Raw genomic sequence first — 24,330 nt, 5'->3', positions numbered from 1 at the left:
TGCAACAAGTCTGAGAATTGTTGAAATTGGAAGAGAAAGTTTGGCGCAAGTGAATATTCGTTTCATGGTTGGGCAACATTTAATTGATTTAATTCACGCTGTCAACATCAGTTTAATTGGAATAAAGTTTGAAAACAAAAATTACTAAAGGCTACTAAATTTATTTTAAAACGTGATAATGGTCGAGTAGCTCTCGAGTAACCGCGACTAGGAATTTCTCTCGTGGTTACAGGCTACATTTAATCTAAAAATCATAAATCATAGATGTAACTTTGAAGGTGAATTTGTAGAAAGTAAGAAAAAATTTCGGGATAATGAAAGCAGAACGATTCTTACGTAGAATTTGGTTCTGTAAATCGTTATTTATCGCGTTGCACGAAGTTTTATGTACCTACATGACGAAAATATAACCCACCGAAAGTCGTTAATTAAAGTCGATAAATTTTAGCGGCTGCGAGTTATAAGCAAAACGTAAATCACGTAGGTATAACAGAAACTTTCCGGGCGACCAGTAAACTTTCGGTATTTATTATACGAATGCTTTTAAGTTTTTATGTACTTTCGGAAACAATATCAATGAATACGCAAAACATTTTTTTTTCCATATCAAATGCCAAGTCTTGTACGTAAGGTAGATTTGCAATAACCTAGTTTTTTTTACATTACTCGTCCGCATAAAATTTATCGTTGAAATCTACGGAACATAGATAACAAATTATGTTATATTACGTTTATATCAACATTTTTATACATAGATACAGGTTCTGTGCATTTTAAATTCATTTTTTCTTTCATCCACTAATTTTATTACGTAATTCCACCTCGATATAAAACTTGCAGCAAATTGCAAATTATTCTCACAAACATTGTTTCGTTACGAGAAGTTTTTACGACTAATTCGGTGACCGTTTAAAATCCGTCAAACGGGAGAAAATCTCTGACCCTTCGAGAGCCCTTCCCAGGTGTGAGTTAAAAAATCTTTATTGCCTTGGTGCATGCAGCAGCAGCAACAGCGGCACGAGACGAAAGTATGTACGCGGATTGAATCAATACCGAGAAAAGGAGCGAGACGGAGAGAAAGGACGAAGGATATGAAAGAACGAGACGAAGGATTTAAGTAGCGCGTCAACTCCGCAAAGATCAGTTCCTTATAAGGGAAGAACCGTTTCATTGAATTACTCTAGACGCGGAGTGATGGATGTTGGGTAATTTTGATCGGAGATAAACCGTTTCACGATCTTATAATTATCATGATTATAATGTGTGCGGGTATAAAACGTACCAACAATTCTACAAATGCCAATGTTGGATCCACGAGTCTTCAATCGATCAGCGAGATCCGAAATCTTTTGAAAGTTTAGACCGCTTGACGAGATATTTATCCCGTAATTCGTGTGCTAATTGTATCGCGCAGTTTATACATATCGATTGTACGATGTTAATACGACGTTTTCGAGCTGTCGACATCTTGTCTGTATTATGTATAATATATCATGTATGTATCTGAAATCGTACGTCATACATCATACATAGTATTAAAGTTCGAAGCCAAAGTTTGAATGTTCGGATGTTCGGATCTTCAGAAAGTGACGTTAACCAAAATTTTTTTTTCTCTCGACGTCATCGGTCTACAGTAATCGTAACGACGAAAATCAGCTAGCCAAATTCCTCAGTTTGGAAACAACCGCGCAGTAGAGCGGACGGATGATAATTTTGAAGGATGAAGATTTCGAGTACCGGGTTCTCTACCTCCTGGATCCTGCGCTCGGGTACGCTTCCTGGTGCAACTCGACTTCCAGGACAACCGCTCCGTAGTTCTGGCTGTCCTGGTCCTTGACCAGATGACTTTCGACCTTCCGGGCTAATTTTCTAAATAAATTAGGTACACTAGGCATCCGACTAGTTTTAAAACTAGTTATTATACGAATGTCGATATTATAGTGTGTTGAACTCGTAGTCATTTTTAATCGAAAACTTAATTAATTTAAGGAAAATGGTAATTTTTTCAAATGACATTCAATGAACATAATCGTGTTTGCATGTTTTTTCCGCAACTCAAATTGCTTTATTGTCTCATGAAATTGGAGGAGTTGAAAATGATGTCTGAAAGCTCGAAGAAACGCTGCATTCCAATCAGGAATGTAAATTGCAGTGCGATTTTTTCGGCGACGATTGTCGAGATAGGGAGGATATAATAAAATGAGCGAGAAGGAAAAAGATGGGCGAGGAGGAGAAGCAGAAGAGGGAGGTTATCGTTGCGCGATAGTGGGCCAAGGATGAACGGGTGATAAATAATAATTATAAGAGGCGAAGTTGCGCGGGGAGCTGCTGGTTTATCCGAATGACGAAATCCATTCCATTCCACCGGATCTCGTTATAAAAGTGTTTCTGACAATGGCCAGAGAGAGAAAGAGAGAGAGAAAGAGAGAGAGGACGAGAGAAAGAGCGTTGCAATCATAATTTGGCACGATGACGATGGCGCGGATTTATCGCAGGGAAGAAAGAAGGAAAAAAGAAATGAAAAGATAACGAAGACGAATTTACGAGTGATGATGATCGTTGCGCTAAAAAGAAAACGATTCCATTTGTCATATGTACAGTTACCAGTGCCGAGCGATTAATCGATCAATTGTACACCACTAATTGTCACTATATAATTCTACGGTAAAACGTGCATCGTTTCAACAACGGTTAAAATATTGTTGAAATGTACAAAAGAATTATACGATAAATTCCTGAGTTTCGAACAGTCACAATTCCCAATCCGTTGAAGGTAGGCACTTTTGCCACGTATGGCTGAGTTTGCTTCGCGGTTTAAGTTGGGACACCCTGTATATAGATATGTAGATTTTTGTACACATATGTATATAGAGTGTTTCAGAAAAAAATAATTTGTGATTTTCCACCATGCCACCCCCTAAAAAGTTTGTTTAGGTTAAATGGTTGTGCGAAAGATCACGCTCGCTTGATTTTTCACTATCAAATAGCTGCGGGTGGTGAAGTGACCAAAAAAGATTGATCGTCGACACCGCCGAAAGGAAATTTCGGCTAATTCGATTCCCGATGTTCTACGAGACTGGCGTTAGTATAATTTTGCGATTCCCTAATTGACTTTAAGCGTGTCTGGGAAATTGTCCTGAAATCACGATCGAAGGGGGTGCAAGAGCTGAAAATACTGTTCGTAGATAATTTGTGGGAAGTCGTCGCTAAGTGATTTAGAAAATTTCCAAATTAACCGAATCCCTTGAGGCGTTTTACGGTATGACAATTATACGTTTCACACTCAGCGATTTTCGGTAGTTATAAAAATTAGGTAATCAGTAATTTTTACTTTCCTTTTTCTTGCAAAACCAACCTTGGTGAAAAAATACACATTTCCATGAATTTCCTAAAAAAAAGGGCATACGTTGATTTAAAATCGCGATTGTCCGTCAATTTTAGTATTCAAGCACTAATTTAGTCGTTTAAATTTACAGTTTATATTATAACGTATGGTTACGTAACAATTTAATTATCGAATATCTATAATAATAACTCTCTGGCTATCTGCTTTTAATTTCGCACAAAACTTATAACCTAATTTAACCCAATTTGATCTAACCCAAGCCGCAGACAGGAAATTAATTATACAAAATTAGTTATAACACGTTAACACCAAGAAGGATCATATTTCATGAAGTTTGAAATGTTGGTGCAACGTTGCGTTTTCAGCGAAAATTATTATTTCGCAAATACCGGATTGTCTGCAATTCACAATCATATTCATATTTTGTCTACTCAACTCGACTACTTCGAAATTATTCTAAACTTGCAAAATAATATTTTTTCTTCGATGTTTCGCTATATCAACGAGGCTAATGGCCGCGGGTCGTGGCCTATAGTTTTGGAAAGATTAACACCGTGTATTGTTTGCATTCCGCGTTTCGTCATTTCCGACTTTGCGTTGTTACATTTACCAACCAATCAGTAAGCTTGAATCGATCTGTCTCAAACTGCGTCTAATTCACTAACGATACAAATGCTGTAAGTGTGCAAATGATTAATGATAGACTATTTGTTTGATATCGCTATCTGTATTTCACTGCACAAATAATATTGATCAACGATTTCTGTTTTAAACTTATCACGGAACAATGCAGCAGTGAACCAGAATGAACCGAATGTGTGCGTTGTTATGTCAATAGTTGCAAGTCGATCCGAAATAGTCACAATTCAAGCCATTTAACCGTCGGTGCAATTACTTTCAAATAAAACTACTCGCTGAGTTGTCACGATGATTTTCCTAAGGTTTGTCAATTCTATCACTTCTGAACGGGCTTCACGTATGTTTAGTTACAAAAAAGTTCCAACCTTGAGTAAACACGTATATATTATCTATTAGAATCATCGAAAAACATCGAAATATTGTTGCAGTAACTGCTTGGTGTAAAAATGGTCAATTGTAAATTTTAGGTCACAAAGTAGTCGACTTGAATGTATATTACTTTTGACTCGTGGTACTCTGTTAGCTACTCAACTCCAACGCATTCACGGTTGATTCGATTAGTGGGAACTTTTACTTATTGCTGACTATTCAGTTGTTCATTTTGGGTGTGAAACCTTCAATTATCAGCTTGGCGATAAGAAGAATACTATTCATCGATATTGAATTAGTCAAATTAAGTGAAGAAACAACGAATAAAAGTACTCTTACAACACTTGAAGCCCCAAGTAACGGATTAAATAGTAACAACAATCTCATTTATCTCTGCGTAGTACAAACGTTAATAATTGCGTATCGAATCTGACCCGTTACGTAGATCTCTGTAACATATATCAGCCGTTTAGATCGATCAAGCTTGATCGCAATTTCAACGTGTCACCGATATTACACCAGCATGGCAGGTTTCAAAAATTCGCGAGCCGATGAACGTCGAGTCCAATATGCAACGAGTAATGAAACGATGATTTGAAAATAAAAACGAACCGTTGTCTTACGTCAGTGAGTTACGGATCTCCGATTGCGACCGCGTCGAAAATGGTCTCTAACGCGATTCCGTTGTCGCCATTTTGCTCTCCCACGCATTTTCAAACGTCGGCGGCGACAATCGTGCATGAAAATGTGTAGCCTCCACAGATACCCGTTTCCGATATCCCCGGGACCGAGTGTACGGTGGATATAACAGCTGCACGGACATCGTGACACTGGTTATAACTACAAGTGACATTCGTGACACGTTCGAGGAGCACGTGAGACTCTAGAGACTTGTACTCTCGCACCTTCCACCCTTCGACCATCTACGAAGAGGACGATAATTTACATCCTGGAGACACTGTGCCGTTTCTATTTTTAGATCGGAGAATAAGGATACACACGTACGGAGGGGTGTACATTGTGATCAAATGAAACGCCACTGTCCCTCTTTTCTATACGCAGAGGCGTACGCGTGAAGGTGAATACTTAATGCCTGTATAATGATGCAGTCCCAATGGGACAGGTGAACCATCGGTCCCCGGGTACTGGATAAATGACGGTGTGAGCTACGACGCCAAAGACGGCTCGACGCCTGTCTTTTGACAATAAGAAATGGACGATAAAATTATACCTTAGATGTAAGAAGAGGGGTTTCGTTGCGGGAGGGACGAGATCTTGGCTCTTGCTGCGAGTGCTGATATTTCTTGATATGTATCGCGCTTGCGGTGCGTGTAACGTTGTACGGTTCGTTATACGCGAATACGTTGCAACGAGGATTTTCGCACAAGCATGAACGTGTTTAACCCTCGCGCGGTCTTCCTTATAAATATTTATACCTTTCTAACAGGCTTGGATATATTCAAAGAGATTGTAATTCTTTTTTTATTCCTTGCGCTGCTAAACCTTACCCAACGTAATTCGAGAGGAAACAGTAAACGAGCGGTGATAAGTTTTTTTCTTAATCCAACTATGTTTCAGGATTTACCAAACGTACCTTTCCAGTCAACGAGTGGTAAAGACAGAAATATCGTGTGATGAACGGTTGGAAGTTCGACTGAAACTCGACGAGTTGAATTCAGTTGAAACAATGTTCCCATAATTATGGGTGACTTTGAAGAGATCTTAGATCGAATCATTTCAACAATGAAAAAATCGCATCGCTTGAACAACTTTAATGGACTATCGCTCACATTGATCTTAATTGAATTTTTAACGTATCAGCAAAGTTATGTTTTTCACTTGGATTCTCGTTTGATCCGAAAAAAAAGAAAGAAAAAAAAAAGAGTTCAATCGAGTCATTATAAGTAATGAATAGTAAATCAGTCCCTCGATAAACGATACTTCAATTATTAAAATTGTTCAAACAACGTAATTGTTTCATTGCAGAAATGGTTCGATTATGAAATAATTGTGCTATTGTAGCTGAAATTAATTTCTGTGTCAAGGGTATATTGTTTCAACTGAATTCGATTCGATTAACTTCAGCTGCACTTTGAAACCTTCGTTACATCATATTTCTTTCTTCACAGCTCTTTGGCTGAACTGTAGATTCGACACATCCTGAAACCGTCGTTGTACAATTCATTCTCCGACTTCGCTGCAATAAAATCTTTTTGTAAAACTATGAGACGAGTGAAAAACGTTTCTCCGCGAATTATCTTTTCATACTCCACGTAGGCCGTACAGTTCATGCATTTTATACCATATCACTGCACAGAGAGAAGAATTTCTTTCAGCGAAAAATGGGTCCGTTTACGCCGAGGCAGATATGCGATAAGGCATATCGGGTGTGTCGCAGCGTAGAATCCTTCAAGGCGATAAGGAAACTTTGAAATACTTGAGCTCGTGTGTATCGAGATCTCCGCCCTCGTTCCTCGTTCGAAACTACGAGCTCCTTGTTTTTCCGTCTCTCCGATACCCACAGCTATAAGGGGTTGCCAAGAAAATCTTTATCGAACCATTTTATAATATATTGCAAGGGACAAAATCGAATTTTCATCACCTTTTACCCGATTTATTCTATTTCTTTATTCCTTATCTCGAAAGCAGAGGAACCAGTATACACGTATATTTATGTCCTAGTTTTTGATACGAATCTCGAGACTCTGATTTTAGCCCAAAACACGGTTTGACCCATAAATTGAGCCTGATCATACGTTCATGATTCGATCGCACAAAGTCTCGAAACGTTGAAAATAACCTACGATCGCTTATTAGCTTTAAAAAGCTCGAAAAAAAAGGTATACAAGGCTCATAATTTCCCATTATGTCAATAATCGTCATCAATTTTGTTTAAAAAAGAAGATTGAAAAACTGCTTCTGTACCTATAATAAATATATTCTTCAATCTTGGGTAGCGGCAAGTGGTTTCATCTGCATACATTTTTTACAAATCCGTCACCGGTTCGATACCGCGTCGATATCATCCCCTAGTTTCGATGCGTCGACCGATCCTTTTATCAGAAAAAGGACGGCATGGGAATGTGTGCATGAATGCATCGAAGGTACGCCTCGAGGTTTTCCATTAGTGGATTGGGCTCTTGAAAGGCTTCGAAGACGGGCGAGATTTGGAGGAAAAGAAGAAAAGAAAGGAGCAAATCATATTTTCTTTCCCCCTTTAATTCTGCGTATCACCTCCAGGGGATTGCGTTTCAGGCAAATTTCGATGCCGACAGTATTTGCTTGAAGGGTCGAACGATGAGAGATTGAACTCCGGTTAAAAAGGTGTTTGCACAGCGCCTAAGTTCCCCAAATTATCGAACTTACGATATTGACTTCGAAATGCGAAATGGGGAAAGTGGATTTAATGATTGCCACGAGTTAATTTTACACCTGCAAGTCTGTGGATTCATCCGAGTGCTTTTTCACTTCCAACCACTTTTACAGATGAATATACGATACGCGCATTCTTTTTCTAAGATACCTTTGTTCAAACCAATCGGGTTTAAATTTTATTCAACTTCGTTTATCTACATCAAACAAATGATTCCATTATATTATCATTGATTCCTTGTTATCTCAAAGAAAGTTTCAGACATTTAAGGTGGTTCTTTAGCCAATGCAAAGTCCTTAGCTTTGTATGAGATTGTGGCCGTTTGACGTTTTTTCAACGCAAATGCTGTCACAGTTATTTCACGAAATCCAAAGACTTTGTCAAAAAACGAGATAATGGCGGTTGGAATAATGATTTTTATTGATTGATTAATGACAATGTATAAGTTAAAAACGTCGCTTCCGGAATCCGATAAAATGGCGCGGAATTTGAATATCGTGAATTGTATTTTCACATATCCTGGATCGATTTACAACTAATAACAACAAAATGAAGATTGAAACGTTCATTTTCGACTAAAACAAGTCCATTGTACATTGAAACGTATGAAAATAATGGAACTATACACTCGCTATTAATTGTATCCGATGACAACGGTAATCAGACGAAAAACTATGGACAGAATTTTGTCAACAAAATTTTATTCTTGTGCATTAATTCAACAAGTTTAATGTAAATTATACGCTTCTCCGAAAGGATTGCAATTTCCAATTGTTGAATTTATCACTTGCTTGGGCGAATTAACTATCGATCCACCTTTTCTAATCAAGTATAATCGAGAAACTGTAAGCTTGCGGGCTTGAATCAAACACATGTTCCATGTCCGTCTTAAACTAGGTTGCAGTTTATCGCCGCGTGTATCTCGAGTCGTTTCAGCCGTAGGCAGCAATTCTAACTCGCCAATTTTACACGAGTTAGTCATCGAATTGAGGTCCGATGCCACAACAGTGTTCCAAAACTGTATACATATAATGGTTTATACTGTTCTGCACGGGTTTATTTTCGATCCAGCTTATATTCGGAATCGGCCCGGATTGCAACACGATTGCACTAAATAACAACGCCGCGTCATCTTAATTTCCGTAAAAATGATCCTCACTTTTCGATAGGCGGTTCAATTTCGCGTGCTTGCAGCTCTGATAACCATTTTTCATATCCAGTCCTCGCTCAATTTTTCACCCGAGCTTTTCTCGCCTCCGCAAATGTATAGCACGAGGCCAGACCATCGGTGCATATACGTTGAAAAACGGCTCGTCAATCTTTGAACGTGCATATGTATATATATATACGATCTTTGATCCAAACCGCGATGATCTGGTCTGGTTTCATTTATAGGGTATTTTTAAAGTTGTAAATTTCTTATTTCTTGTTTCGTTACACGATGTTTTTCTCGAAACGCTTTTAGAACCGCGTGGCCATGTGTTCTATAATGTGCCTGTTTTGATTTCATAACAGATTCTATAACGTGCAATACTATAATATAATAACTCGATTCAAAATTCATTGATCGCAATAACTGTATTTCTCGGAAACTGACAATTAGCAGGAAAGATTTATCAGTCTCGAAGACTTTTTCCATCTTCTTCGTCACGATCAAAATGAATACAGATTCTTGCACGATTGCTCGGAGATCATGTCATTTCTCATTTCGTTCACATCACGATCACAAAATAATGCTTATAATAACTGTAGAATATAAATGATAATTTCCAATAGGTGAACAGGAAATGAAAAACAATTTCATACACTGAGAAAACGAAAGTCTGTCTGATAGTTTGTTTGGAACACGGCTCGTTTCATTCAAAGAAAGAAATTTAGTTGGGTTTAGCGATTATTGGTTGATCAATTAAATATTATTTTAGAGCACTCAAATAAAAAGCAAATGTTTCTAAACAAGTTTTATTGAGATTCAAGTAAAAAGTAATCTACAGGAGGGTCATTTGGGTTGTCAGGTGAAATCATTGCGTTTATTTTATTATTAATAATAATAATAATAATAATAATAATATTTCTTTCGTCATAGTTAGTAAATTCAATAAATTACCACTCCTTTATACAGCCATTGGTCTAGTTAAGTAAGGAAATAGCGGTTTGAGATATGCTTACGTCTGGATTTGAACCAGATAAGAACTCTCGTCTGGATTTGTGGAAACTGTATAATATAAACAACAAGGACAAAACAACCTCGAGATTATGCTCGACCGTTTTTCATATCTGTGCGGTTTCGTTCCGACCTTTATACTTATCGAGGTTGAGATTCTAGCTGATTATATGGTACAGAGTCAATTTGTATGTAACGCAGGCACTAATCATACTAATTACTGCGCTAATTACTCCCTTACGTCTGAGTAAATACGCATTCGCTTCCATCGATTTTTTTTTTATCAGTTTTTTTTTTTTTTTTTATCTGTATGAGATTGCGCGAATTTAACCTAAATGCCGCGTTTAAAAACGCTGCTCTGAAACAGATATTTGAATTTGTTAACATTGTGTGACCTGAAATTTTCAGAGAAATTTTAACGGTTGAAAATTTTTAAAACCGTCCATGATCGCGTTTTTTTTTTAAGTTCTTTAGTTATTACGTTGATCAAAATGTTGTATTAATACCACTTATATGAAACGTCCTTTAAGCATAATTGTAATGCGAAGGATTCAACGTTTTTCTTCTTTCTTTCATGCACATTAAATGAAATAGATGATGTAGAAAATTGAGGGAAAAAGATGAAGACCGAAATGGTGAAAACACTGAACCCTGTATCACAAAAACTTTGCATCTAACTTATTCGGGCTGACTACGGCTGCTGAATAAATGATGAACCGCGATATCTTCATTCACGCGGTAAGATTAAATTTAGATTTTCACGTATGTATATATGTATACTGGATATATGCGACGGAATCCCGCGGTGCGTTGGTTAAAATCAAAGACTTGAAGGGACGCGATATAATTTTGAATGACACTGCAAAATGCAGACGGATTACTATCGAGCTTTCATCGTCAGATGCAGAGAATTCAAAGCAGGAAGCTATTTGTATGGATTAACTTACGCCGTGATAAATTTCTGTATGTGCAGTTTGTAACGGTTTTTTTTTTTTGGGGTTCAACCGATACGTTTTGATTTTATGTTATATTAGAAATCTAGATATATTCAATAAACAAAATACATTAAATCAGGAGGAAACAATGAAGAACACAGATTTATTGAGTTTTGGTATAACCTTTTAAAAGAACAGGCAATCATAGAAAATCTCATTCACTCTTTCATTCACACGTTAAAATTACTCAATGCGATTACCGACGTTTTGTATATAATTATTCTGGTAAAATTTTTGTACCATATTAACGAAAGACTGGCTCTCCTTTCCTTTATGCTTCAAATTTAAAAATGATTCTAGTGAAAGAATGAATCTACTGACAAAGGACTCTAAATTATGGTGAGATTACAATAAAGTTAACAGACGAAGATATAAAATACTGACTTAAGAAGGCTATTACAGATTTGTGGCACAATCCACCTACAAATCAGTAATGAAAAGATGACTTAGCTCGGAATATCTCTGATGAAGAGAGGTGGCCTAACGGCTCCGTAGATGATCATGGATGTTGAAGTTCTTTGATATTCCTTTTATAGAATCGGTCTTCACCGATTATACTGCGTGGTCGTTCGTCGATCAGATATTTGGATTTGTTCTTTAGGCTCACAGGCTCCGAAAGATTGGGATTCCGTTGGGTTACACTTCTTGTATGAATCGTCGTCTCAATTTTTTTTTTTTTTTTTTTTTTTTACTTGTTTTGTTTTCCCAAATGTTAACGAAATTATAAGAATGTGAATATGACAGGACTAGACTTTATATCGACCGTTCGCTTCGACCCCGGCTCGCAGAGAGAGAGAGTTACACTTATTTCACCGGATAGGTGATCTTGACCGACGTGACACCTAGAGTTAAGCGTTTGCCCTTTATTTTGAAACGTTGTATGTGCTTAAGGCGCGTACATACGAATTACTTTATATTCTATGTGACTCGCATGTAATATCGTTACAAGTTAAATATATATACTCGCTATGTGTAATCCCTAACTATGTTCATTTCTTACCGTAACCGAAAGATAATATATAATACACTTCTGGGTACGGAATGAAAATCCGTTTCGTAGCTGTGACCGGAAAATTTATTGCACCTGAAATTTGGGTAGTTCAAGCTTGATCGAAAACTGCAATATTGGAGTTCTGAAGAGTAAGCGAAGATACTTGGTTTTTACAATCAACGGAAAGCACGAACTTGAGGCTATTCCATATTTTTTTATTAATAAAAGTTTTAGTTCAAACTTGATTGATCGAGACTTCTGATACATAAAATCTATTGAACATAATTATTCTATTTTTGTTTTTGTTTTTTGCAACAATTTAATTTTGGTGGAACAATAAATCGATTCTAGATCTTTTTTTTTTCAACTATAACAATCTGATGAACTAAACAAACATACTCAGGAATACAATAACCAGATATTTTTGCATCGACAGCTATAATCAAACGGAAAGATAACTTGTACCGCATTTTCTTGCGATTTCACCAATATTGTGAAAGTTTGAATCATTGCGACAACACGTTGCATTTCACCAAAATTTCCACGCAACTGTGAAGAATGAAATTGTTATCATCCATGAATACCGACCGAAATCCGAACACATTCCTCCCGTGAATAATCTATCCGCGTTTCGAACGCGAAACGTTTTCCCATCGCTGCTGACGCCGCTGTCCTAATCGGCTCGATCTCATGGGTCCCATTATTTAATCTCCTCCTTCTTGAGAGAACCGTATGCGAGCTGCAAAAGATCTTTCCACCAGGGAACGCGGAGCACACGTGGCTCTGGATGGCCGTTTCGCCCTCTGTTATATACATATTATACATAGGGTATATACCTATTAATGGAACGCGAACTTTAGTCCGTAATGACCGGTGAAGTTTGACGGTAAAACTCGCGGAATTATCACGCTGTTTCTATACTACATGGGAGATTCGTGCAGCCAATTTGAGACCAATCAAACGTTCGAAACTCTGACCACGTTGGAATGGATCCAGTTTTTTTTTTTTTTTTTCATCTTTTACCGCATGCTTTGGTAACCCGGCTTTAAAACGTTCCCGTATGGATCGTTGATTGTAGCAAAACATTTTTTTTATTGATTTTTTTTTACTTTGTAATGACGTTTATTAGCGATTTTGACGATAAACTTGAATAGATCCAGATTTAGACCATTTTTTAGACAAAAACCGTGAAAATTCACTTTTGGTTATAACAATGTAATTTTTTCATTTTCTATCGTTAAATTTAAACTTTGTCGTTAGATGGGTTGTAATTTTTCTTCCTGTTTGTTTTTCAACTTTTATGCGGAGGAAATTTGATTCGTATGAACTTTGATGGTGATCAAGATTTTTTGAATGCATGTGGAGGCATCAAAAATGAATGGATAAATTTATCAAACAGAATCGCAGTCAAGAAAATCGAATTCTGAAGTAAAATGAATATTCGTATCAATGTAATTGGATTTCCAGACTGGAATGATATTGTTTAACAATTCATGTGTGTCATTTGAGGAATTTTATAATAAATTACCCTGAATACCAAGTTCACGGCGTGCATTGTATGATAGTTTTTAATAAATAGAAGAAAAATCGATTCTTCTTTTGGAAGTTTTGAAATCCGTTCCTCCGAATTCTGTAATGCGCGTGTATGAGTGTTAAAAAAATGTTTAAAAAGGTGCGAGAGCGCTTTAAAGTTTGGAAATTTGTAGAGACTAAAAAGAAATCAAGAATTGACGTTCAAGCCGTTCAAAGTTGCTCGAATTTCAGGTGAGATATTCTGCAATTACGGTTTAAGTATAAAAAATTATTTCCTGAATTCTGAAAGTGGTGTGAAAGATAAGACGTTAACGATTGTTCCTGGAACTTGTTCTACAAATTATTCGTCAGCAAATTAAAATTTAAAAAATTCGGATTCAGCATCAATAAATTAGTTTGAAAAATGATTTGATAAATTTTCAAAAATAACAGGCACCTGATCCTAATTTGATTCAACGAGAATCTGACGCGAATGTTCGATGGATCGGTTTTTTTCCACCCCTATAAATTCACAACATGCATCGTCACGTTCTTTCGCAGAGATAAAATTCTTCCATTTTTGGTTTCTTTTTTTTTTCTTTTTTTTTTTTTTTTTGTTTCTCGCGAAATTCCTGTACGATTAATGGGGAGCTTTATATCCGCCCGACGTTCGCGCGCGTGAAATAGATGGGGAAATTATGTACTTTAAATTGTACACACGCGTATATCTTCCGTGTATTTATCCTTAAGGTAATAAAAATCCGGTATGCGATAATAAATAACGAAGAAATTCGCTCTCCCTTTCCTCCCTAGGGAGAATTAAAGGGAACGTATCGTCAAAGTATGTATGAATATGGAATAATTGAACCCACAAAGTTAAGCATGAACCGACCGAATTACTCGGGGCGATCCGCGGTTCCCGCGACTTTCCGACCTGTATTCCCGAGACCTGAAAAAACACAAAAGCCGCTCTTTCTTTCATCCCACGGCAACACGCGAAACGTGATCCCGAATCCCCTCGTACATGCAAGAACGTGTCTCTCCTCCTGCGGGAACTCCCTATTTTTCACATCGAATTCCGGCGTCTCAACGAGGGGACTCTGAGGGAACTCCGAGGAACGAGCTTGAATTATGGCGCCGGTGACGTCACTCGACACAGCCCACTCACTGCCGTGTCTGATTGCGAGAGAAATTTCTAGTGCACACCTTGAATATTTTGGTCTTTTTTCACCGGGATCGGAAAATCGGTATACGATTCTGGGTACAAGATTAAAGGGAGCAATTTTCTCTCTAGCTGCAAGTTATTGTCGGCACTCGTAATATATTTTTTTTTTTAACTACAATGACGATAGCCTGTTGTTGGTGCAACGATAAATTGATGCCAATTACTTGATATATGTATCAAAAAATGTAACATTGATAATTACTTTAACACTAAGTAGTTAGTTGGAATACATTTTATTGTGATTCCAACTATACTCAAACCCGTGTTTGTAACGATACCGATTTTAACGATACTTTTTATTAATTTTATTACCAAATTATCGAACATTGAGTATCTATTTATCGGATTATCGTATTTATTCGTGAGCTACGTTAGCCTCTCTGAGAATAAAAAAATGGGAAATGTTGCTATTATTGAATAAAAGCTTAAATGTTGGTGTTTCGTTTCAAGTCACTTCAGAATCGTTGAAATTGTAGTGGATTTGCTCGATTTTCACTCTACGATGTCTTATTTTACTAGGAACAATATTATCTGCAATTTTTCTGAAACAAATCTCTTTTATCTCTCTAAATATTCAATTCTAACGAGATATTAAATTGACCAGTGACCACAAAAACATTGTTCCCCCCCAAAAAAAAAAAAAAATTAACCATCCTATAGAGCGAAATCGACGAAATGTGTGCTACATTTTTAATCGTTAAGAGTTGATTGGAATAAAGCGTCGATATCGAAAACTGTGATCTACCTAGCGTGTTAAAATAATAAAATATTTCCGTTTCAATTTCCTTACTCAAAACCAATGTTGCATTCACTATCACACTGAGTAAAATTTCATTCGTCATAGTTACTAAAAAACTCTGGTCAAACAGACATCGTCATAATAACTGCACAGTCAGGAATTTCTCTTGCTACGGTGATACAAAAATCGAGGGAAAAAAAAAGAATAAAAAATAATAAACGTGATTATCAGTAAAAAAAGTAGAATATTTTGTCCCGTATAAGTCTGCACAGGAATATTACGTACTTCGATTCACTCTGTCCGATACGTATATAGAGCATTGCAGAGCGATACGCTTGCATGTCTCTACTTCATATGTTTCGTGTTACGCAAAAATGTTATCGGCATCATATCTCATCATGTCGTGACGCTGCACTCCAGCATATCAACGTGACGGAGCTATTGAATATATTATAAATACTTGCGTATTGATGAAACGTTTCACTTCATCATCGGCGAAATGAAAGCTGAAAATGTTGGAGAAGAAACTGTCACAGACTCTGAATCCCCTCGTTTTTATGCACGACTACGTGAAAATATGCGGATGCAAATTATGCCGTACAACGATTTGCCGCTGCAATCATCCGTCATATGCTACAACGTTCAGTCAGCGAGATTGGCACGCTAGAGGTTGAAAAAAGGGGTAAAAATCGTTACGAGCTGATTTTACTGCGGCAGCTGTGTATCGGAGAAAATGTTTTACATGCAATTTTTATCACTGGTACGTACATTCGTTACGGATGAAAAATTCGCTCGGGTCTACCTTGTGTTGACATAAAGTTAATGTGTCACTTTTCTCATCCTTCTTTATTTATAACGCAATGTTGAACGCCGCTGCCGGCTGAAAGTCTCCTCGTACGATAAAAGTGAAAATGAAAGTGAATAAAGGTTCGTCTGAGGAATTGTTTTCAAAAACTCTTTGATGTGGTGTATTTCATACGCAATTGCATAAGAGTCAGAATTTTTCAAACGATATTGTTCGCTGTTTTGATTGCACAATTTAGTGAAAAAAGAGGAACGGTTTTTATGAGCAACGGTATCAATTCGATTCGACTTTATGTTTATAATCAAAAAATTTCGAAAGAATATGCTACTACTGTTGTGAAATAAGTTTGAGAGCTTTTTAACGTTGGAATTAAACAATCGTCGAGCGATTCGTTGGAGTTTTGGAATGTGTAAAACTTGAAACAAGGCGAAATATACGGCCATAAGACGTGCTTCTTCTTGTGATCGATTCCTTTCCCCAGATGGTAATTGCATCGTTACTTACGTCTTGGTTATCGCCATCGCATAACCGTTCGACCGGTGCAGAAGTAAACGCTGAAAATCCCCATTCGCGAGGAAAATCGTATTTCAGATAATTTTCCCACTGGGTACACCAGCGAAATATGCTTGTAATGGAATTCACATTTTATGGATGGACGTAACTTCCCTCGCAAAATCGAATCAAGCTTTTTCCACACATCTTTTATGCCACGTGTTTTTTCATAGCCCAGCAGCTTATACTGAGCGATTATGGCGAAAGTTGTTAGATTCTAAATGGAACAACGTTTGTTAGTTGAAAATGAAGGGAATTGATGCAGGAAAATAGAGATCAAAATTTTACCAGAATAAGAAGAAAATTTGTTTTCAAAGTTAAAACTAACTATCCGGTTTGGAGATGATTATTCCTGACATATTATTCTTGAATTACGCAGACGCGATTCGAAACGATTGAAATATTTCATACACAAATTTTGAACGTCTGATGCATGGAACAGGATTATTCTCGACTTACAAGCTGTCTGAGTTTTAACCTAGGCGGAGAGAGGCGCATTTTGAGTGACAACTAACAGATGGTTTCACAAATATTTCAACACATCGCCGCTTGATGTTTATCCGGATATATGAATCTTGGCATCTAAGAATAACGTCCGCTAGCCGCCGGAGGAACTATAATACGACTATCAAATTCGCGATAATTTTTCACTTCTCGGTGAAAAGAGTTAGCTGTCTATACATCAAGAAATATATAACTGCTTCAGTTTTTCATCCGTTACCTTCTGGCGTCTCTGGTGAAACGATCCTTCGAGTCCGGTTAAGACTGGTGGGTGTAAAGTGATCGATTCTGGTCTCGATCTTGACGAGAGGGTAGATCGATTTTGAACATCGTCATGCGCGATGATTTCATTGGAAGGAAAATTGCAAAAAAGTGGAGTGCAGAAATGAAAATGAACACACCATGTTTGATGCCTCCTGGTAAACGTAGCAACGTTTGAACACGCGTTTGTGAAATTGTCCATATAACCATGAATTGAAGAAAAATTTTTGCAACATTTAACGACGTGTTTTATAATATAACCGTTGCAGTTTAGAACAGGGATGAAATATAATCATTTTCGTATTTAACAACAGTGAGTTGGCCTTGCAGCGAACTAACACCAATTATCCGGTGCAGCATCTCTCTGCGCTTGCATCTGGGACAATTTCAAGCCCATCGTCAAATTTAAAAGGTTAAGCAGGTCTGACACCTCGAGAATAACTCTGACTGGTGTAATTCGGTGGATTTAAAGTCCTACTTCAATCCTACAAAGAGGTCAACACTGTTTGGACATAATTGGTTGGAAATAAAGGTTTCGGGTATATTTCAGTGCGGAATTCGAAACCGACTTTGAACATATCAGTGAAATTTGTGACCAGAAAATTTATCGAAATCTTGATGTTTCTTATTTCCATTCTACATTAGTGCTTCTAAATCAACACTAGAGCGAAGTGTGAGGATTTGATTCACGAAACTTTGGAATATAGCATTAACTTTGGAAAGGGTTCGTCAAAGTGTCTTCCGGTAGAGACTCGCGAGATAAGCATCAAATTCCGGATCCAACTAGTCAAAGAACCCTAACGTGAGATACGAATTCCAGAAATTTGCATCCCGCCAACTCTCTCTCTCTCTCTCTTCAGAGATTCGGAAAGGAGAAACTTTTGCGAAGCTTACTAGATGGATGTCTTAAGGCTGTTGTGAGTTACGGTTTTCGGCAAGAGGCTGTCCGCCATGTTCTCCCTAAGGAAGGGACCGTCTAGTCTACAGGATTGTGGGAAATCCTGCTGAATTGAATTGGATCTAGAGAGTTAAGTCCTCCGATTTCGAGGATTCGGTTGTCGTCTCAAATATTGACAAAATTCTTTCATTCCTCCCCGCGCTTCGTTCTCTCGGCTTTACGTCCCACGCTCAGGAAATGCGACCCACCGCGCATAAACTCTACATCATGCCCATAACCGTACATTTTACCCCAAATACACTTCGCGCTGGTTCTGAGTAACGAGACGAATCTGGGAAGTCGTGGGTGCGGAGATGAAAAATACGCCTATTTTTCCCCTCTCCTCATCAATTATACCGCGACTTAACGTTCGATCATAATTTGATACAAACGCATACAATTTAATGTAGAATTCCCGTTTATCAAAACATTTTTCGGAGTACAAAACAGACAGGTTTCGTTCTCGTTCCTCGCATTAAGGACGAATTTTGTAATCCATTCATTCCCATCGTACTTATCAAATTGACGTCACATCCAACCACAGAAATAACGACATAAAGAATCACGAAGACGTGATTTATTCCCTCGTTTTTGCTCATCGCAAAAAAAATGTTTCAATCATTATGATCATCGCAATGATGCAGAGTCGTAATGTTATCTGAACTGGGTAATTATTTTGCATCGATCGATGACCAGGCGTGCAGAGCAGATGACGGGGGTAGAAGTTTCAACGAGCAATTTGTCAGGGGAGCAATTTAACCTTTGACCCGTCTCGTCTTTGGACCCGCGTATTACTCGAACCTCTGGACTCGAGTGTGTAACGAACGACGAGCCAGAGGGAAAGTTCTAATCAAGCCTTACGCGTGGTCTGATTTTTTACGCTGACATTACCTACCCTGTGGCACAAAATACGTAGGCACATGTAGTCGCTCGCCTAGTACCGACACACTTGTTATCACCTCGGGCTGCAGCTGCTGCTTCCAACTCTGCAACTTGGCTCGTTAGCGAGTGTTGGACGTGGGCGAGCTTTCATCAATCAACCGTATTACTTTAATGCCAAAACAACGTCCCTGCCCGAAAAGTTTTTCAGCTCCTTTTGTTTACCAGCGTTTTTCACCTTAGCCCGATTCTTGTTTTTGGAATGTGTGGTTTTCCGCTTTTTTCATTTTTTTTTTTTTTTTTCTTCATCTTATTTGTTTACTTCATCGCCGCGGTTGGATCGATGCCTTGTTCTTCCGCCATCGCGTATTTTTTCTTTTCTCTTCTACTAGTTCTTTTCCGCCTTAACGAGGGAAATAAAACGAATCATCGTTTGTTTCCCAACCGATTTGATAGTAACAACGAGATCCCCTGCAATGTTTGTTTATTGTTAGAAAGAAATTTTTCTCTTCTCAACGCACTCTCGGAACATATTTCTTCTATGAAGGCCTGATATATTCGGGCGGATTATAACCGCTGAAAATTATACCAAAGGGGACGGAAAATACGCATCTGCTCGTTTTAATCAGTCGTACCTTTCGTCCCTCTCTTCGCGATTTTAATTGCACGTGACGGACATTGTCGTAACAAAATCCGGGACTGTCAGAAACAGAAAATTACACAATATACATTAGGGCGGGCCAAAAAAATCGACGATTTTTTTTTCCGCTTGGTACTCCGAAAACTTGGTTGGTAGAGACCTCAAAAACATTCTCTCCAAGTATGAGCTCTTAATTTTAATAGGAAGGTCCTCCGCCTCGCAGTTTTCTATTTTTTTTCTTATGGTGAGGAAGAAAAATACATATCTCGGTATCTACTATTTATAAAAAAAAAAACGTGTATCATATTTTTGTAGGAAATTGAATTTTGTCTTGTGCAACTAACGCCACTGTTAAAAATAGTGTGCATTGAAGTTTGACGGTGAACATCTTCTGAACAGTGAGGTATACAAAAAAATTGTAAGGGACCTTTTTTGTAGAGAATTCAATTTCCTACAAAAATATGATACACGTTTTTTTTTTATAAATAGTAGATACTGAGATATGTATTTTTCTTCCTCACCATAAGAAAAAAATAGAAAACCGCGAGGCGGAGGACCTCCCTATTAAAATTAAGAGCTCATACTTGGAGAGAATGTTTTTGAGGTCTCTACCAAGCTTTCGGAGTATCAAGTGAAAAAAAAAATAGTCGATTTTTTTGGCCCACCCTAATATACATAATAATGAAATTTTTCTACAGACGCTACGCACGAAATTTTCTGTCACGTTGAATCGATCCAGTTGATTGCACCCGCAGTTAGTCTTATTAAGAGAATTCATCCCGCAGCTTTCGCTTCATGCTACACGCGCCTGTCGACATGAATTTCCTTTGTCAAAATTCCCTCGTCAACGTGCTGGACACTCTTTACATATTCATAAAAGTAAAAGAAATTCCGTTACCTTCACTCTTATCAGCAACTTTGCTCATTATACGTGCAGTTCCTGGTCATATACCACAGTTAATATAATACACGAGATGCTTTTTTGAGATGAGAATTCTGCAGCTCGCTTAAGCTGCACGGTTTTGCGAAATTTTCACCGTTACTACACCCGAACGTAATCCGGCCGATTAACGATAAATTAAGAGTCAAATCTGTGCTTCGCATTATCTATTTCCAAATTTGGGAAATTCAGGATATCCTCAACTGACTGAAAAAATTAAGTGAATCTATACAATTTTCATGATTCACAGATTACTTTATTATATTTCATTCAAACAATTTCAAACACTTTTCATTTGACACGATAAAGATTCTTTTTTTTAGGTGGAAATTTGGTGCTGAAAAATAATGTAACGGGATTGAATATTCGGTCAGAATAAAGAAAAAAAAAAAAAACCGCCCGACTTTTTTTTAAACCCTGACTCTGTGCTGTGATTAATTGAGGTTCCCGGACTAATTAATAGCTTTGGGCGTACGAATTCAATCGACATTCAATTCAACCTGTAGATCCTTTTCCATTTGATGGTTTCGGTTGGTTTTTCTTTTTCATCCGTGTTGTGGATAATATTAGGAGTGCGAGTTTTATTCAGTTTGAAACTCTGCAAGTTGTATAAATATTTTTTATCGTATCAAAGGAAGATTTAATCCGAGGTAACATAGCGACAGGCAAAAATAGCATGGTTAAAACTGTATGCCGTGAATCCAAACGATATTTTTTCTTCCGTACAATTAGCGGCGCTTCCTATATTTCACCAATTCTTTAGTCAACAATGTTATAAATTTGGTGTAATAACTTTTTTCGTTACCCTTCTATTTTCTTCTTTAATTCCTATCAAAGGCATAAAATCTCATGAAATAAAAATTGCAATGCACGTACAAATTGATTGCTTTCCACGTTAGTTTCTCGAAAGACTTTAGGTCGTAGGCGATTAAAGGATTGAATTTTTTTTTTTTTATTGTCATCCATTATCGCGCCGATGTAATCAGAAAATAGTTTTAAATCACCGTCCAGAATAATTGTCAGAATTGCGTTCGATTAAATTATTCGCTAAATATCTCTTACGTTTGTAAATAATATAAATAAATTTCACAAAATTTTCAGTTTTTCATGTGACTGTTATAAGTCTCAAGATAATATGTTGGTACGGCATGCTTCTTTTTTCTATTTATATTTTTATCCCAACATACCTATTCGGTACAATAAATTTGAAACTAAATGCTACCTTGATTTTTCTTCTATCGTTTTAAAAGTTCGGTGAAAATTTTTCCATTAAATTTATTACAACAATAACATCGAATCGTATCGGGAAATCAGCAACGTTGAGACGCTGACGGTTTTTAATATCGATGAAAAATTGAACGGTTATTTAAATCCTTGGGCAGCCGAAGTCTATCGTTTGTCGGGAATAGACTGAATGATCCTCTATACCCACCCCGGTCTGCCTGGGGTTGAGCTGACGAGTTGCCATGACGACCATCGGTGCCCCGCCATCGACAGAGATGCTCAACCCTGGAGGAGTTCGATCGAAAATCGTCGACAGGCTGAATTAAGCCAACGCAAATTGCACAATTTCTCGGTAAAAAAAGATTTTCGCACCACCGAATCATCCCACATCTCGCCTCGGATCTTCTCTTCGGATTTCCGAAACATTTGAACCACGCCAAAAGATTTGCCAACCGAAAAATTTGACGCTTAGAGAAAATGATAATACTCGTTCGATTCACCACTGCTTTTACCACCGATTCGTCTGGTGGCTTAGATGACAGATAGATAGATAGATAGATAGATAAATAGATAGATAGACACTGGCGGACAAGAGCTTTCTTTTCGGGGATCACAAGTTCTGCTTAAGGCGGGACGTTTTCGACTATGATCGTTGATTATTTTCTCCTATTTTTGTTTTTTATTTCCGGTTATTCCTCCCTCTCTCCCTTTTTACTATTTTCTTTTACGCACTCGCGATAATTACATTACGTCAGTCTGTGCGGCCGAAACGCGATCGAAGCGGACAATTTTCATCGCGTTATAATATTTCATCAGCCATGATCGTCGAAAAGAAAATTCCGTTGCCTCGGTGTTGTTTTTGTCCGGAAAGTTATTCCGGCCGTGCAGTCGGTGCTTTCAAACTATAATGAATCATTCTCCTTCGATTGATTGGATTTAGTAAATTAGCCATTAAACCCTCCCCTCCAAGTTCCGTCAAATACAGACAGTGCTGACGACAGTTTGTTCGGCAGACGAATTGAGAAGGGGTTTAAGAATTTCAGAAGCTTCGATTTCATTTTTTTTTTCTAGTCTTCATTACATAATAAAAATATCCGGTTTTTCGCTTCACCCTTAATTTGGAACCAAACGATTTGCCCGATTCGTTCCTTAATTTATGGCGATTAATGTGTTCCCATGCTGCTTTTCATTTTAATTTTCAATTTTAGCTCTAGTATTTCTTTTCACACGGTAAATTTTTTTACGCAAATCTACCCCTCGCTGTTACACCCGTCCTCAATAAGCACGGATATCCGATTCAACAACTTCGGTGTGAGCCGCGGTTATGTTATGAATTTACTTGAATTTTAACGAAGCTTCGCACAGTTGATCGTAGTCGCGAATTAGCAGTGAACACTTGCATTTCACTCGGATATACGTCAGCCGCACATCATATAAATATCGAGAGGAAATAATAGCAGTCAGAAATTGTGGCAACTTGCACGAAAGCTTCAACGAGTACGATATTTATGTTTCAGATGAAACCGTTGGAGCAACGACGATGGCTAATGTGATTATGCTCGAGGCTTCGATATGCGTAAGTGCAGCTTCTATATTCCGCTAAACATATACAATGCAAATTCAACACGTCGTGAGCCATGTACCAAATTTATTGCCATGTTTATTGCCACTTATATTACAAGATTATCGCACGCGGTGCACTCGAATGATTCTCAAAAATTCCTAATGAAAGAAATTTCACCACTAATTGATTCAGCGATAATGGGACTTGTATTTGAATCGAACAAATTCGTTTGATAATAATCTTTTTCTTTTCACTGACCGCATAACTAATAATCACGGGTACGATAGTTTACATTTTGAACAAAAATCAAATTCATTCGGTCTGACCAATTTAAATAATTTTGAATACTCCTTGTGAGTCGTTTAATCTATCGAAAGAAAACATTTGAAATGCGTCGAAACGAATTCGAATAAAATGAATCGTAAATATATCACATGTAATTATTATCAATAAAACTCACTCACTGTATTCTCAATTCTGCGCATTTTCATAAACGAAGAGTAATTTTATCATTGGGAACATAGCCTGTACTGAATTGCAGCAGAAAAGTATGACCATTATATATATTATCATGCATAATCAAAAGTATTTCTCCGAGCAGTGAAAAACCTTACAAATAAAAACAATTATCGTGATACACCCCGCGCAATAATCCAAAGAGGAAATATTTGTCCCGA

The 24,330-nt window shown here is 37.5% G+C and overlaps 1 protein-coding gene across 6 annotated transcripts in view; it reads left to right on the top strand.

Annotated features, from left to right (window-relative positions):
- LOC124179627 overlaps positions 1 to 24,330 on the top strand; it is an 81,362-nt gene that overhangs the window by 6,573 nt on the left and 50,459 nt on the right. For 5 of the 6 annotated variants that reach the window (XR_006870112.1, XM_046564216.1, XM_046564218.1 and 2 more), the window contains one exon: positions 23,607 to 23,665. The exons of the other annotated variant lie outside the window; for it this stretch is intronic. The gene's annotated coding sequence lies outside the window, so the exon portion shown is untranslated. The remainder of the gene's footprint in view (positions 1 to 23,606; positions 23,666 to 24,330) is intronic. 6 annotated transcript variants of the gene reach the window in all.

The sequence above is a fragment of the Neodiprion fabricii genome, chromosome 4, assembly GCF_021155785.1.
Source record: "Neodiprion fabricii isolate iyNeoFabr1 chromosome 4, iyNeoFabr1.1, whole genome shotgun sequence".
Classification (NCBI taxonomy): Eukaryota; Metazoa; Arthropoda; class Insecta; order Hymenoptera; family Diprionidae; genus Neodiprion; species Neodiprion fabricii.
Note: the sequence above shows the minus strand (reverse complement) of the source record. Positions and strands in the feature narration are given on the sequence as shown.